Source organism: Vigna unguiculata, chromosome 2 (genome assembly GCF_037176805.1).
Source record: "Vigna unguiculata cultivar grain cowpea cultivar isolate G323 ecotype 2 chromosome 2, ASM3717680v1, whole genome shotgun sequence".
Classification (NCBI taxonomy): domain Eukaryota; kingdom Viridiplantae; phylum Streptophyta; class Magnoliopsida; order Fabales; family Fabaceae; genus Vigna; species Vigna unguiculata.
This window is the reverse complement of record NC_140793.1, coordinates 8,674,015-8,688,529: the sequence shown is the minus strand read 5'-3', so window position 1 is coordinate 8,688,529 and position 14,515 is coordinate 8,674,015.

The following is a 14,515-nucleotide window of genomic DNA, read 5'->3' as shown; positions in this document are numbered from 1 at the left end:
TATATATATATATATATATATATATATATATATATATATATATATATATATATATATATATATATATAACAATCTATTTTGTTTTATTAGAACATTAATGTTTTATTTAATAGTTTATACTGTTAAATGTGATGTTACACAAAGAGTGTTTGAGTGTAATTATATTTGTAATTTTTGAAAGTTCTCAAAAGAACAATTCATAATTTATAGTGGGAGAAGTTTTAGATTATAATATTAAGAAATAGTACTCAACATTTTGGATTGTATAATTTATAATAAATTTTTAAAAGAAATTGGAAGGTCATCTAAAACTTTTGAATTATGGGATCTAGAAAGTAATTTTACATACTTTTAACCGAATTATTCAAAAAGCATTCCCAAATCACCTACCCTGAAAGTATATTTATAACTTATAGATTTTACAATATGAAATTTGTTTTCACACTTTTAGATTACTTTTGAATTGTATTTTTTTTAAATGTATTAGATTTATGGACACAATTATAATGAATGACCAATTTTGAAGTGAAATATTGGACTAAGTTGATGTTGAATGATATGAATCGAGTTGATGATATTATGAAGTGTAGTTAAACAATAGAAGAATTAGTTAAAAGGGATTGTAGTTAAGCTTTAACAACAAATGAGATAAATATTTTGTTAGTTTTAGTGTAAAGGAGACTAGTGACATATAGCTATGTTATAATATAATGTGTAACTTTGTATTTTGATGAAGGATTTTAATAATTTCAAGAAATTGAAATACATAGTAATTGAATTACTTGCAATTGAATGCTCTTCATTCCTTAAATAATTAGTTTGGATGAAGTAATTGAAATATCTTAGATTTCAATTTTCTTGTTTAAATAAAGAACTTTAATTTTTATTTTACAACAAATTCAACTTTACATTTGAGTCTAACTTAACTTAGCTCGACCTTCAATTCGGTACAAGTCGTCTTGACTTTTGCTTTAAGTTCACTCGATTCGATTCGACCTCAGCTGGTTTGACCTAAGCTGATTCGAATCGATTCGACCTTAGTCAATTCGAACCAGTAGTTGACTCGACTCAACCTTCAACTAGGGTAGATTAGTTTAAACCTTATGTAACCTTATGTCTCAATCAACTTGACTTTACCTTCGGCCCGAGCTGACTTAGCGCGACCTTCAACAGGGCAGACTCAACTCAGCAATTTGATCTACACCTTCAATTTGGGCCAACTCGGTTTTCCTTCAGCCCGAGTCGACTCACCTCGTCCTTTGGCCCAGACTGACACGGTCGACCTACAACACGGGCCAACTTGACTCGACTTAAGGCCCGATACGACTCAGCTCGACCTAGGGCTTGAGCCTACTCAGCTCAACCTTTTGGTTTGGGTCGACTCTACCTGATCTGAGGCTTAGGCCAACTCGTCTCGACCTTGGTCCCATGACGACTTAGCAAAACCTTCGTCCAAGGTTGGCGCAACACGACCTTTGTCTCGGACCGGTGTGACAATACCTTCATCATGGGCCGACCTGACTCAACCTTTAGCCTGGGTTGGCTCGTCTTGTCCTTTGGCCTGAATGGCTCGTCTTGACCTTCTGTCTACCCAACTCGACTTTTTGGATCTATGAACTTTTTATGTCCGAACTAATGAGCAATTTCACAACTTGGGGAATTTCAAATTCCTCCTTTTTGAGTGAATTTTAAATTCTACTATTTTAGTTATTTGAAATACCTTCTTAAAATTTCTCAATTTGAATTTCCTCATCTAAACTTGACATCCAAACTCTAAACATTAAAATGAGTGGTATGACAACATAACAAACACACATAACTTAAATGTGAAAAGTATGAATACCATTTTTTTCAAGTGTTGTGTAAAGCTTCATTATCCTCCTATGTAAACCATGGCATTAGGCTTGGTAGCCTTATTACTCTTACCTTTATCCATATGCTTGAAGATTATGAACTAATGAGAAATCCAAGCTTGTTGACATGACTAAAAAGAAAACAAATAAGCGTTTTATGGATTTTGAAGAAGAGCAGAGATAATATCATAACTATAAAATAATGTACAATGTAAGGTATGCATATCAAATATCATAAAGAGGATTACAAACTAAAATGCAACAATTAATGATATTGCTTACATGGGACATGTATGTTCACTGAAATAGATTTGATAAGAAATAATTGTGACACATGTTTATTAAACACACTCAAACTCAGTGAAATTACAAAATTTATTCAAGACTGTTCTCTTGATGAACAATACATACAAATCTGACAAATATACATTACTTCTACTTGATATCGTTGGTGTGATGTCCACGTAGTTGATTTTCTATGTGACATTAGCATTGTTCGACTAGAATGATAAAATTAATTTATTTTAGCCTTTGAAAGACTTATAGGGTTCCATGCACAACGTTCCTCATACATCTCACACAACCAACTATATTACATATCTCCACCTCAAAATTGCTTTTTTTTTTTTTTTGCAAAGGTAGTGCCATACTCTACTCTAAGCAACTCAACCAAAACTTGTTATTGTAACATCTAGGACAAAGTAAGTGCATGATTGTCCCATTTACAAGAATATGAAAGAGTGAAGACACATAATCCAATATGATAGTCATTGCTCAATTCAAAATGTTAAACAAAATTATTAGATATATTTCAAAATTGCTCAATCTAGCAATCTTTTTTGGATCATGTAATTTATAAAAGCTTTTTAGATTGGTATATTTGGAACAACAAATAAATTTTGTTGACTTTCAAATTGGTTATTTTGTAATATATTTTTATTTTACATCATCTGAAAGTTTTACAAACTAGTGAATCCCCAAACTTAAAACGCAAATGAGAAAACAACTTAATTCAATGACACAAACTTGTCTCAAGAATTGATAGGTTCATAGGATGGAAATACAACCAAAGAAAGATTATGTTGAAAATAAAGGGAGATGATCAAACAAGTTGAAGACTTAACAACTTGTCTCAAGAATTGATAGGTTCATAGGAGGGAAATACAACCAAAGAAAGATTATGTTGAAAATAAAGGGAGATGATCAAACAAGTTGAAGACTTAACAATGTTTTGACAATAAGCCTCGATGATATTAAAGATCTTATATTGTATAAGACATTGAGAAGACCAACAACTACTTGTTTCCATAACGAAATGAACTAACCAATTCTGAATTAGTCCAAAAATGCTTTTTTGTCACAATGTGAACCATGGCATTAGGCTTGACAACCCTATTACTCTTACCTGCATTAGACTCTCTTTTTTTCATTCTTTTGTTGCCCATATGTCTACTAACCCATTCCACATCTCAGTCCTAATGCCTCTTGGTCTAAGACCCTTTATATCTTGAATATTGTCTGAATTTTCCATTTCTTTCGCCTTTTTCCATGCCTTAGATAAAGAGTTAGAATATCGATCAATGCATGTCAAATTCCAAACCTCTCTTGGCATACTACAATCATAGGTTGATGCAAAAATGATACTTGTCCAACATCAATAAAAATTAATTAAATTCATTTATAATACAAAGGTTGATACAAAAGTACTTCATTACATTAACACAATAATTACTAACCATAAATTCATTGAATAAAATTTCTTTCATATCACTAGAATATTTTTTCCAATTTAATGTTGGATTAGGCATCTTAATGAGTAACTCAGATATAATATCTTGAGTAATTGAATCTTGAACAAATCTTCTCCTACAATTTCAAATACTTTGTAGTTTATAAATTATGGTTTAGTACATAATATAAAGTTAAATAATTGATAATTAAATTACTCGAAACTCATAGTAAGAGAAAAGAACAAACTTTAGAGGTACTGAGGTTTGCAGAAGTTACGAGAAACTCATAGTTAAATTGAAGAAGTTGTGTCATAGTCGAGGTTGAAGATGGAGCTCTCATAAACCCTAAATAGATGTGTGAAGAACGTACAAATGGAGTAAGAGAAGAGAAATTGGGGCACATATGCAATATTGACAAAGAGAAAAAGAAAGGATTAGCGATGAAAAAATAAATAATTACCTCCAAAATTGAGAAGCGACAAGATGGGTACTCGTCAATATAAATTGTGAACACCCTCGTCTGCAATATTACATTGTTGATCTCAATAAAAATCTCTTGTCATCAAAGCAAAATCTTGCAAATAAAAAAGAAAACAATTATTTAAAAAAGAAAATTTCAATACTCATTAAATAAAAGTGCTTTAAAATTAATAATTCTCGGAAAAAATATAAGTATTAATATTTGTTATATTACTATATATTTTTTATTATTGCTTATTGTCATGAAAAAATTTATATATTTATAGGAGACAAATATATTTTTATTTATTTATTGATATTTTTATTTATGTTTTATATTTTATTATATATAATTAAAAAATAATTTTAAAATATCTAAATTGGAAATCATTTTAAAATATTTAAATTAAAAAAATATATTTAAATTAAAATTAAAAATAATTTTAGTATAATTTTAATTGAGAAGATCAATTACAAATATAAATATATATATATATATATATATATATATATATATATATATATATATATATATATATATATATGATAAATTTGTACTTATTTTACTACCAACAAGTTACAATTTTTTTCCTTTCGCTACAAGTTTACCTACAATATATGTTATGATAAATCTACAATTATTTGTAGTAGGATAATGATAGAATGCCTCACTTATTTGATCCAATTTTTACCTGCCTATGTGGCATGAATTATTTTATTATTTTTAAATCATACAGTAATTGGAGGCAGCATCCCAGGTATTTTTGCGTCATGTGCGTCAACGTCCCTTGTCCTTCTCCTTCCCCGCAACGTTCTTCTTCGACCAGGTTACACAAACACAGAGGTATTTCTTCCCCAAGAGTTTTTTCTTCTCTAAAAGGCTATTCTTCCATAAAGATTGCTGTTGTGGGTAGCAATCGAAGCGGATAGCGGACTTCTCGAGAGTGATTTGGGTTGTTGGACGCGGCGGATTCGCCAGAAACTGGTGGGTATCGTTCAGTGAATTGCTTGGGCGCACTCTTGGTGGTGTAGTTCTTGGTTCATTAAAGGCCATTCACACAAGGAACATTTGCCCTGTAGGTTATCGTCCAAAACCCCTGTTTGAAGGCGGTTAGTTCCGAAATGGTTATTGGTTGAATGTATGGCTTTGATTCCATTGTAGAAATATTTTTCTTCACTTGAAGTCATTGTTTAATTTGCGGATGTGGTTGAAGATTGTGTATGTGGTTTAATGTGGTTAAAATTTCTTTTTTTGCTTATTTCATTTTGCAGTCATGATTGTGGGGTCCTGGTATTGAAATTTATAGAGATGTGGGATGGTGTAAGCTAATTTGATGGCAAAGCCCTGCCTGACTACACTACTGTAAGTTTACCTATATAATATGTTTTATTGTTTATAGTGTTTCTTTGAAGATTACATTTGGTAACATTATCTTCATGTTCTTTTAAGGAGGAGCTGCAATTAATTAGGCAGAAATTCGTTTGTCATTTGGTTTTACATAAAGATAATGTCCACCGCGATGAAGTTATTCAACACTACGATCTGCTCATGAAGAAATAGTTGATGTAAATGTAGAAGTTTGTGGTTTTGCATACAACATAATTATGTGACTGTATTGTTTTGGAGACTAAGATTATGAATTTAGGCTTTGATGGAATGCAATAACAAGATTTTTGAGATAATTGTAGATAGGTATAGTTAGAATGAGGTAGACGTAGGAAATGAATGTACTCATTGTATATTTAGTTTGAAAACTTGGATGAAATAGAAACTGATACATTGGAAACTGTTATTTGACTTGCAATGTGTTATGCAGTCTTCGAACTAAAAGTGTCATTGAAAAAACCACTTATGTAGGCACAATAATATATAGTTGAATCATTTGTTGGAGTTAATATGTAGTTTGTACATTGACAGATTTATTCATGATTTGATGGTAATCTAACCATTTGAATGTGAATGCCATTGATGGCAAATGAAATTTGTTGTGAAAAGACAGTTATACAGGGTGAACAATATACTTAATTTTAGGAAGGAAAATGTTAATTTTTGATTGTATTAAATTTTAGTTCATTCATTGACAGAGGTTTACTGATGAATGGCTTATGTGGATGGCTTTTGTATTGTCTCCAAACCAGATTTTATGTAAAAATACACTTGAAAACCAGTTTCAGTACTGGTCGTACCAAAACTTGAGTTGAAAAAGACACTTATTGAATTAGAAAAGTATACTTCATTCTCGTACCACAAATGTTGGCTTTTTTTGTATCTTCAATTGCACTCACTTGTTTAAGTTGTTTGCTGATGATTCAAGTTGATGGAATTATTTGGATGGCTTTTGCATTGTCTCCAAACCAGATTTTATGTAAAAATACACTTGAAAACCAGTTCTAGTACTGCTTGTACCAAAACTTGACTTGAAAAAGACACTTATTGAATTAGAAAAGTACACTTCATTCTCATAGCAAAAAAGTTGTTTTTTTTCTATCTTCAATTCCAATAACTTCTTTAGGTTGTTTGTTGATGATTCATGGCGATGGAATTATTTGGATGGCTTTTGCATTGTCTCGAATCCAGATTTTATGTAAAAATACACTTGAAAACCATTTCTAGTACCGCTCTTACTAAAACTTGAGTTGAAAAAGACATTCATTGAATTAGAAAAGTACACTTCATTCTCGTACCAGAAATGTTGGTTTTTTTTTTGTATCTTCAATTGCACTCACTTATTTAAGTTGTTTGTTGATGATTCATGGTGATGGAATTATATGGATGACTTTTGTATTGTCTCCAAACCAAATTTTATGTAAAAATAGACTTGAAAACCAGTTCCAGTACTGGTCGTACCAAAACTTGAGTTGAAAAAGACACTTATTAAATTAGAAAAGTACACTTCATTCTTATACCAGAAATGTTGTTTTTTTTTTGTATCTTCAATTGCACTCACTTGTTTAAGTTGTTTGTTGATGATTCAAGTTGATGGAATTATTTGGATGGCTTTTGCATTGTCTCCAAACCAAATTTTATGTAAAAATACACTTGAAAAACAGTTCCAGTACTGCACGTACCAAAACTTGACTTGAAAAAGGCACTTATTGAATTAGAAAAGTACACTTCATTCTCGTACCAAAGAAGTTGTTTATTTTTTCTATCTTCAATTGTAATCACTTCTTTAAGTTATTTGCTGATGACTCATGGTAATGAAATTATTTGGATGGCTTTTGCATTGTCTCGGAACCAGATTTTATGTAAAAATACACTTGAAAACCAGTTCCAGTACTGCTCGTACCAAAACTTGATTTGAAAAAGGCATTTATTGAATTAGAAAAGTACACTTCATTCTCGTAGTAGAAAAGTTGGTTTTTTTTTCTATCTTCAATTCCAATCACTTCTTTAAGTTGTTTACTGATGATTCATGGTGATGAAATTATTTTGATGACTTTTGTATTGTGTCCAAACCAGACTGTTTGTAAAAATACACTTGAAAACCATTTCCAGTACTGCTCGTACCAAAAGTTGAGTTGAAAAAGACACTTATTGAATAAGAAAAGTACACTTCATTCTCGCACCAGAGAAGTTGGTTTTTTTTCTATCTTCAATTCCAATCACTTCTTTAAGTTGTTTGCTGATGATTCACGGTGATGAAAGTACTTGGATGGCTTTTGCATTGTGTCCAAACCAGACTTTATGTAAAAATACACTTGAAAACCATTTCCAGTATTGTTCGTACCAGAAGTTGAGTTGAAAAAGACACTTATTGAATAAGAAAATTACACTTCATTCTCGTACCAGAGAAGTTGGTTTTTTTCCTATCTTCAATTTCAATCACTTCTTTAAGTTGTATGCTGATGATTTATGGTGATGGAATTATGTGGATGGCTTTTGCATTGTCTCCAAACCATATTTTATGTAAAAATACACTTGAAAACTAGTTCCAGTACTGTTCGTACCAAAACTTGACTTGAAAAAGACACTTATTGAATTAGAAAAGTACACTTCATTCTAATACCACTAGGAAGACATATAATTAAAGTAGGACCTCATTCACCACAAAACACAAATATCAGATTTAAAAAAAAAACCTTAACATTCATAACATCACGTCTAATTGTTTGAACATCATAGTTACTCGTCACACAAACATTTGTTGACAAAGACAATAATGAATTCATCGGCATCAGCATGATCCACTTCAAAGAGCACACAATCTCCTTCTTTCAATTGATGTTCATTGCAAAATTCCTTCCAGCCCTTCCAAATCTTGGTGGAGCGGGGTGAATATAAAATTAGAAGTTTGCATACTACAACACTATTAGGACCACTAAGAACGACTTGATTGATATGTTTGCTCTTGGTCAAGGTAACAAATTTGGTGTTAAGGTCCTGATTGGCAAAAAACATAAAAAAAAAATAAAATTCAGTATCCCAATTAATGTGAGGTTAACATGTGCTTAATGAAAATAAAAAACTTGACATATACCAGATGAGACCCTCGACTTTGATATTTGGTCAACCTCACACAAAAGATTGTGTCATGAAACTCAGTGGCGGCGTGGTGCAAATACCTCTGCATGCTAAGTTCAGTACATGTCCCTGGAAACACGGTGATCTCAAAACAACTATTCCGAGTGTAGCAGAACTGGACATGACGATCACCGGAAATGTGATAATCTCTTCGAATGTCCATCCAACCATGAGTGAAAAATAGGGTTTCAATCGTGGAACAAACATACGATAATAGGGTTTCATTTGGGAAAAAACAACACAAAAATACGGGATTGCAATTGGGGAAGTAAAACATACCAAATTGGCCTTTGATTTGGAGGAGAAGAACACCAAAATTAGGCTTCCAATTGTCAAGGAAGCTGCTCCCAGCGATTAGCAACGATCGACAGCCACAAAGCCCACATCTATTTTTCTTTCGCAAAACCGCACTCTCGCTTTTCTCTAAATCGCAACGTTCACTTTTTTTTCTCAGTTTTCCTGTGTAGCGCGTGACCTTCAAACCGCAACATTCACTCTCGCTTTTCTCACGCATTACTTCTCTTTTCATATTTAAAAAATATAAAATAACTCATGCTACGTAGGCAAGTAAAAATTGGGTCAAATAAGTGAGGCATTCTATCATTCTCCATTTGTAGTGTTTGTCAGTGAAATTTCATGCTTTGTATTTTTTATTAATTCCACTCTCAAATTTACCTACTTCCTATGTACTATTATTACCATATGTCCTATTATTATAAATATTATGAATGGATATTATTACATTATAAATCTTACATCACATATATTATTATAATATGTATTATAACTAAAAGAATTTCATAACACTTAATAAAATATATGGATTTTGATACAATCATCAATGTAAACTAATAATTATAAAGCCTAAATCCAAAATTCAACATTAAAATGAATTACACTTCCTACGATTTCCCATACCCTTATTTATTAAATATATTTTTGCTTAAAATAACTTACACGTTAATTTCACACACAATAACACATACACAACATACATATTAATTACAAAATTTCAAAACATAATTTCCATAAAATAATTTATATAAACCTTTACGCATTCTCTTCGTCTAAAAAATAAAATAAAATACAAAAGAGAAGTTGTTAGCTTTTTAGATGACTTATGTGCAATGGAATTCATTAAATTGAAAGTTATTAACACTCGGAATAACTTGTTCATTTCATATTTGAACTAAAGTTGTATTGTAAGAGCACGACTTCTAATTTCAAAAAAAAATTGAAAATAATCAGCTCTTAACACGACTTCCATATTAACACAGTTGTACTAAACTCATCTTTGTTATGCAAAATTTTTATTCATTATATTGATAAGTGTCAAGGATAAGTAAATTTTCCATTTGAAATCGACACTTATCATGTATCAAATGGTTCTATTTGTGTACTAAACAAACCTCCTTAGCTTAAGATACAAAATGAGATATTGAGAATAAAGTTTTATGAATTATAATGATATTTTGTTGTTTTGCATTAAAAATAAAAGAAAATATCAAGTATGCAGCTGGGCCACAATATTGGAGCTAAGCCATGGAAGTAGAAAATACAGGACAACATATTTGAGATTTTTAGTTGAGTACAAGAAATGGAGCTGAGCCTCGTGAGGAAACCCTCTTTGCAAGGAAACCTAGAGCCAAAATCCATGAGGTTGAGCAAACAAAAAAATATCCTTCCAAGAAGAAAAGGTCATTTGCTAAGCACTAGGACAAGGGACTAAGCTGAGAAGGAAACCCACTTGTGAAGTAACCCTTGTGGCTAAGCACCAAAAGTTGGGCTGAGAACCGCCCAAAAATTCCTATAAATAAAGACCTTGGGTCTTCATTATAAGCATTGAGTGGAGGCTCCACAATGTAGTAGTAAGGTAAAATAGGGTCTGTGAGGCATGACAGAGGTGCCCTTAGTGTAGATCTTATGTGTAGATGTTGCTAGAATTGCATTGTAATATTCTATGAGTAGTTGAACTCCCTTGTGTCCAGGTTTGATGTAATTACTTATGATTCTATTCACTTATACTCTTTGGGTATTTATTTTTGTTTTCATTTAGTTTTGTGGTTTGATTTATGCTTCATGATGATTTGATCACTCATCTATCTAACTAGTTTGGATTTTGAGTTGAGAAACCAGTCTCAAACTGTCATCCAATCAAATCATCATACATGTACTAAATGTTTCATGGCATACTAGAGTGGATGCTTGAGGAGAGAGTCTTGCACATTAAAGCAAGGACTCATTCTACCAGGAGTTAAGAGATCACACTGGGGTTTGGAGTCCTTAGGTTCTAGTGTATCAAAGATGAACCTAGATCTACATAGAAAGAGTACTCCTAGGATATTGAATGATTTGCAAAGTAAGTAAACAAGAGGGTAGTGGTGTAGTAGAAGAAGATGAGATGAAATCAATTCATAACCCCTACTCCAGTCAATCTATCTAATTACTATTATTTTTATTTATTTGCACTCTTAATCAATCAAAAAAACCCAAAAATCAAACTACCAATATACTTGTTAAATCCCTATGGATACGATACTCGTTGATACTACTATGTATTAATACACTTGTTGAGAAATGGTTGAAGTGAAACAAGCGTCACATATCAAATTAAAAGTCGTGTTTTTAGGGCACGATTTCTTCTTCTCGATATTTTTGCTAAACTCTTACTTTGATGGAACGATTTCTAATTTCATATATTAAAATGAAACTCATTACCCAACAACACGATTTTCATATGAACACTATTGAATTGAACTTGTTTTTGCTATGTACGACTTATGATTTCGAAATAAACTAAATGTGAAGTTGTTTTATCTTGGGTATGACTTTAGTTCACCTTTCAAATGTTCAAAGAAATCGTATGCATAAGGAACAACTTGAAGTCATTCATCGCACAACTTACTCAAAAAGTTGTAATAATTTTAGAATCTACCGATTTAGGTATTTTTGTGTAACACTACACCCATTAAGTAAAAAAGCCCAATAATGATATATACAAAAGTTGAAATTTTGTCTCTACATTTTAAAACTCGTATTCATTAAAATTAATTATTTCATATAATTCAGCTTTCAAATTTGAATATTCGGTGAGGTATGTATAACTCTTGACATTGACATTTTTCACCTATATGTAATGTGGAAAGGATAATGGTTCCACTTCTATCTCCGTATTATAATAAAAACAATAAAAAAATCATCAAATTTTTAATTTATTAAATAGGATCATGTGAGACATCATTATAAATTTTAACATCTCAATTATAATCAAAATTTATCAATTATTTATCATCACATAAAAATTTATAAATAATAAAAGATAAAATAAACAAATACAAAATATAGAAGACCACATCAAATTCATAATAAAAATTATAACTCTCGAAACATAGACAAATTATATATATATATATTATAAAAAAATCTAAATAAATATATGAAGATAAATTATTAAATTACTTATAATGTTCTTTACGAACAATTTATATTATTCTCTGTAAATTAAAACTAAATTAAGTAATTTATTGCCAGAATTTTCAACATTCAACTATAACCCATTTCTTTATTTCCTTTTGCCTGACCATTGTAAATTTCGCCTTATTTTCAAAAGGGAAAAATAGTTTCCACCTACTTCTCAAATAATCATCCATTTCTTATTTTTCTTTTCTTCTGTTTTACGATTTCGTTTCCATTCCGTTTTTATTTTATTCCATTACTTTAACGGAATCCCTAATAAATACTTTTCCAATATAGACATGGAGAGCAAACAAAGACTAAGACTTCATATTCTTCCATGTAGACCAAAAGACCGAAGTCTTTAACTTGACTATATAAAAAAGAAGGATGAAATTATATTAATATAACTTATGCTAAATTATACTGAATTTTATATTATTTAATTTTTGTCTTAGTTAAAATTTAAATATATTCATAATTTTTTATTATTTTTAACTGTATTTATTATAAAAAAATTATATTAAGTTTTTAAAATATTAATTTTATTTTTACTTAACTATCCTATTATTTTTTGCAATTAGGCTAATGACATGATCATTATTTCTATGTCTTCGTCTTCAAACTCTTTTTCTTCCAAAAACGAGTTAGTTGACGAGTTAGAAAATATTAAAAATGAAAAAAATATGAGTTAAAATTATTAAACTAAAATAAGAAATATTTAATTTCGATACAATAATTGTAATATGTAAACATTTTATTTTGCATTAATAACTCATTAATAAGTCACATATACAATTTTCTCTATGAAAATAGTAATATCTTTTATGAAAATTGTTTTTAATTATTTTAATTCTCTTTCTCTTTCATTCAAAAAAATATGAAAAAGAACTTAAATAGTTCTACTTATGATAGTTGAAAAAAGTGCATCTATTTTTTTCTTCCCCTTATTCTCTTTTACTAAGCATGCGTATGATAAGTATCTCATTCAAAATATTGTAATTTTAAAATATAATTAAATGTAAATATGTATGTACACAAAATGAGAAAAATTTTCTTTATGCATTATTTAAATAATTTATAATTTAACTTATACTTAATTGTCTTTTGAAAATATGTTTTTATTATTATTATTTTTATTTAACTGTTCTTTTGGTCGAAAAAATAAAGTAAAATTTAGATAAAGATTGAAAATAATGATAATTAAATATTAGTCATACCAATAATAAATTATTTTATATGAAATAAGTCACAGTCGATGATAATTTTAAAAAGAAATATTTACAAGCAGTTAATTCTTTCTTTCGTTTTATCGTTAAGTTATGATTATTATTTTAATAATGTTATACATTGATGACCAGGAAAAAGAATAATTGTCTTCAAAACATGTTATATATACATAAATATATATATTACTTTTGACTTTGGAAATTTGGAAGCTAATGTAAATAATTGAATTTCGTAATCAACGGTGAAAACAAACAAAGAAATTATCCAATTCCACGACACGAGTTTTTAAATATAATAAAATTATTTACTCAAATTATTCAACTCTAGAGCTAGAGATTTGTACATAAGAAGCATCTTTGCAAAACTAATCGTTCTTCATTGACTTGGAAAATCCGAAGTTATAGTGTATACAACTCATAATTGATCAATCATTTAACTAACAAATGATTAAAATTTTAGGAATATTTATTCGTACTAAGTAAAATATTAACATGAGCTTTTCAAATGACAAAGAGAGTTTATTTTAAATGTACAACCTTCTATAAATTATCCGTATTATTATCAACCAACAAAAATTATTTATTTTTCTATTAATTAATTAAGAGTGACATTTTGTCAACATCTATTGTCTCATTACAAAGTCAAGTCATGCTTTTAAATTTTAATAATTTCGATCAAATGACAAGTCACCATCCTTTACTCATGGGTTTGTTTGGTACACGGATGAAAGATACAATACTAACCCCGATAAGAAAATCAAAAGAAAATTGGTTTAAATAATAAAAAATTATAGTTAACACATGTTTGGATAGAAAATAACTTTTAAAACATTTAAATATATTAAATTTGAATTGATTTTTTTTATTTTTTTTCAAATTACATAAGTAATTCAAATTAGTAAATTTTAATATTTGTTTATAAAGTGTTTCAATTACCATTAAATTCAAAAAACTATTTAGATATCAAATAATTGTTAAAAATAAAAAAAGTATTAGTATTGATAATTTTTTTGTTATAGATGAGTTAGTCGAAGGTCAAGACATGTCAGTTCAGGCCAAAACTCAAGACTGATTAGCCTAGACAAAAGGTTGAGATAGGCTATCTTGAGTCGAAGGTCGAGACACATCGATTTGAATCGAAGATTGAGATGGGTCGGCCCAAGCTAATGGTCGAGATGGACCCATTTGGGCCCAAAGTCGAGATGGCTTGCTCCATGTCGAAGGTCGATATGGCATGCCTCGAGTTAAAGGTCGAGATGACCTATC